The sequence below is a fragment of the Pleurodeles waltl genome, chromosome 4_1 (genome assembly GCF_031143425.1).
Source record: "Pleurodeles waltl isolate 20211129_DDA chromosome 4_1, aPleWal1.hap1.20221129, whole genome shotgun sequence".
Lineage (NCBI taxonomy): Eukaryota > Metazoa > Chordata > Amphibia > Caudata > Salamandridae > Pleurodeles > Pleurodeles waltl.
The window spans coordinates 961,578,782-961,583,036 of NC_090442.1; positions in this window are offsets into that span (position 1 = coordinate 961,578,782).

Consider the following 4,255-nt stretch of genomic DNA (forward strand, 5'->3'; position numbering starts at 1 on the left):
TATCTTATATGTAGAAAAAGGGGAGTTTTATGTTTGGCAAGTACTTTTAAATGCCAAGTCATATTGGCAGTGAAACTGCACACACAGGCCTTGCAATGGCAGGCCCGAGACAAGGTTAAGGGGCTACTTACGTGGGTGGCACAACCAGTGCTGCAGGCCCACTAGTAGCATTTAATCTACAGGCCCTGGGCACATATAGTGCACAGTACTAGGGAAATAGTCCAATTGGGTATGATCCAATGTTACGATGTTTAAAGAGAGAGAGCATACGCACTTTAGCCCTGGTTAGCAGTGGTAAAGTGCGCCGAGTCTAAAAAACAGCAAAAACAGTGTCAAAAAAGTGGAGGGAGGTAGGCAAAAAGTTAGGGGTGACCACCCTAAGGCTGTCCTGTCTAACATAAACTCATCAGAGATTGCCTTAAATCCTTGTTTGCTTTTAAAATCCCTTGTTTGAAATATATTTAAAACCCTTGTGGGGATCAGGGACATCCATAATTATTCAATCAGCCTGACACTCTGGTACAAATTAGTTGTAGGGAATTAAAGGCATAATGCATCTCTCTGTTCGAAGCTTCTAGGTTGTCTGTAGAATTATCGAAGCCCAACATACTGAAAAATCAAATGTTGCTTGTCACGTTTATTATTCAACCTTATTTACAGCTTATACACAATGATAAACATAGGTTTGTGATAACACGTTTTAGAATGGCTACATTTCCTTTCCTTACTAGTCTACCTGTTATGAATGATTAGTCATCGTCTCTGGTTAACTGCCTTTGTGACAATGTGTTGTCCCCAAGTCAATGCAATTAGTATTTTTGTAAGTTTTATAAAGATTAGAGTAGGCGTTTAATGATTCAGTTGTTGAAGTCATACAATGCCAACCTGCCGACCTGTTTTTACAAACTTTACTGACTACTTTTATATGTTCTGTAATGTAATTTTTTAATGGCCTGTGGCGAACCACAAAATTATGTTTACATTTTGCAACGTTGTTCTTGAAGATCAGTAGCACATTTTAATGGTAAATTTTACTTTTGAGAAGTTTGCGCATTTCTTACTGTTATGTTATGTTATGTAATAAGTTTTCATATAGCGCCTGACTGCCACTGTATATTTGGTTCTTGGCTTTTATGGTGGTGTTTTTGTCTTTTAATCCTATGCTTTTATGACTTATTGTAATGAAATCGAATAAAGGTTCTTTTGACTTTTTTGACTTTTGATATTTTTTTAAATATATTGCAACCAAGGTATTTCCAAGCCTCTACCACAAGCAAGACAGTCATTGATCACCTCCCTGTTAAAGCCTGCATGCTGATTCAACCAGACTGCACACCAGAGCACCAAAGCAGCCAGTTTAATGCTGTCTTCTACATGCTCAGCCTTGAGGTCTTGATGTACAATATAGGTTGCACAAGCCAGGGGTACGTCCAGATGGCACCACAAAACCATATTCTCTTCAATCTGGAGGGAGGTAATATGAGAGTATCCCCAGATGCCGGTCCCATAAGTAAGAACAGGGAGGCATTTACTCCTGAAGACCTACAACCCTGTTCCTCTTGGCATCAAACACAGTGCCTAAATACGTGAAGTCCTGGTAGAGGCAACAGCATGGCCTTGAAAATATATACTCTTCATTTTTAGTTTAGGGTCACAGACCATAGTGTAAGTGTCAGAGTGAGTGGTAGCAATACACAGAGACCCCATAATACAGATAAACTCCTGGAACAGGATGTTAAGACTCTTAGAGATTCTCCCAAGTAAAACAATATCATCCGCATAAAGTAATGCGGGAGAGTCAAGAACATTAATATACAGTAAAAATAGGATTGGAGCCAGGACACAGCCCTGGTTTACACCTTTCTCCAATATGAAGCTAGACGTGCACTCGCCAGCAGGGCCAAACCTAACAGAAGCAGAAAGGTCATAAAGCAAAGCCTGCAAGAATTGGACAAGCCTTGTATCCACCCCTAAATCAGTCAATATTGCCAATAATTCAGATCTTACCATGCTGTTGAAGGTGCTACATAGGTCCATGAACGCAGGCAGATGGAGCCCTGCCTAGCGATGGTATAGATGCTTACGAGCATGGGTAAGCTTAGACATTGCTCCGGTGTGCCAAGTCCCTCCAGGAAACCATACTGCACCTCCGACAACATGTTTGTCTCCATGACCCATAACAAAAGACGCTCCAGAACAACCCTCCCTTCATTTCTTACTGTGAAGTCCAGCAGGGAGATTGACTGATTACAGGTTAGAAACTGAGGGTCTCCCTTTTTACAAATAGTCATAATAGTAGCTGCATGTAATATGTCAGAAAGCCCAGCAGTGGAGAAGGCATTAAAACAATGACATAATAATAAGGCCCAGAATTCTGGAAGGAACTTGTACAAACTCTTAAGCATCCCCATCAGGGCCTGTAGCCTCATTAGATTTGACTTCATAATGGCCTCCCAGGTCTCCTGTAGGATAAATTCCATTGAACTAGGAAAGACCACCACGGTCGCAGAGCTCTCCAGAGGGATGCCAGAGCTGTATGGTCCACCTATGCCTCTGGACTAATTATCCAACAGTATTATCAATAGCTCCAAGAGCATCAATATCATTAACGACCTTCCAAAATACCCTAGAGTCTTTCTTCCTACATGCCAGAACCAGGCTACCCAAGGAATCTCTTTAAATCTCCTTGTGCCTGCGTATTTATACTCAGCTCTGCATGCTTGGATCTTATTCATATCCCTTGGTTTCTCTTTCAGGGCCCTATGTAGGCTTGCCAATGCCTTTCTGCAGGAAGAGATGAACCATGTGCCCCACAGTCGTCAGCTCCGGTTTGCTTCATGACTAATTTGCAGACAGTAAGCCCCATTTGGGCAAATTGATTGGCCATAACCCGCTGGTCACCTAAGGGGAATAAACAATAATTCAGCAAGTCGAGATGGTTGACACTCAGAATTTCCACCAGGGTCAGCATTTCAACATTTCTCCATGCCAAATGGAGCCCTTGAGACTTAACAGCTAAGGGTGATGTAGCTATCCGTTTTGCTGACAATTTCTCCCTTGTGGATGATTAGCCCCAACCACAGAGGGTTGTAAACACTCACTACAGTTTCATTCATGCCACCCCTTGACACACTTCCAATTAGCACTCTAGACAGAAAAATACAATCAATATTTGACCCACACTCCCCCTGGCCTAATAAACATTCATGGAATAGGTGGATCCACAGTTTCACAGGCATTACTGTGATCCAATGTATTAATAAGGTTTAGGAAAGCCTTGGCTTTCTGATCCAGGTGTTAAGAAATACTGCCTACGCAAACCTTGTCTAGGACAGTAAAAACATTATCCTTCTGCCTGGGTCCAAGTTTATTATTAAAGTCACCCCCCAACCACAATTTGGAAATCTGTGTGCACATAGGCGAGTTTATTATGAAGGCCTAAAATTTAGTTTAACAGCATATTAAAATAAACATAAGCATCAGTTCCAAAACACCTATTATAAAAGATAACGCAAATAACTTTTAAGCTATAGGGTGAGTAGATAAAAAGGCTTTGGCTTAAGTGCTCTCAGTACATATCATACTAATTTTGTACTCCAGAATAACTTAGAAATAGGCCGATATCCCTCCCTTTGCCCTGCCAGAAGGGGAAGCAAATGTTGGAACCAATTGGGCAACAAACCCTTCCAGGCTGGCAGCTTCTGTGACCCAGGTCTCTTGGAGAAATATCATATCTTATTTTGAGACAAGGGTAACCACGTTATCATCATCCTTTTTGATGGCTAGTCCAGCAACGTTCCAAAAACGTAGTTTCACTTGATGGGTAATGGCAGCAGTGCTAACAGTGTTACCCCCTACAGGGACTGTGCCACCATCTTCAGAAAGAGGGAATATAGAATTAAATAGACGTAGGGGACCCTCCCTAGATCCATGCTCTACAACAGGCCTGCCCAGGCCATTAAACGGAGAGACAGACATTCTTTATCTGACAAACACCAAATCAATCTACATCAGGCAGGCTCCCTAGTGGCGAAAAATTATTCTGAACTTAGATATTGTAGGAGTATGGTTAAGTTCTGTGTGCAAACCTTGTTCATGAGGTTAAATGAGTTATTAATCAGTGGTCTATAAAAATAGGCAAGCGGTAAAACCTTGACATTACTGGCCTTATGCTGGCCTTGGGTGAAGGTTGCTCAACATCACTGGCATTTTCGCCAGCACCTAAGATCTCATCCAACCTCCCATCATCCAGTGG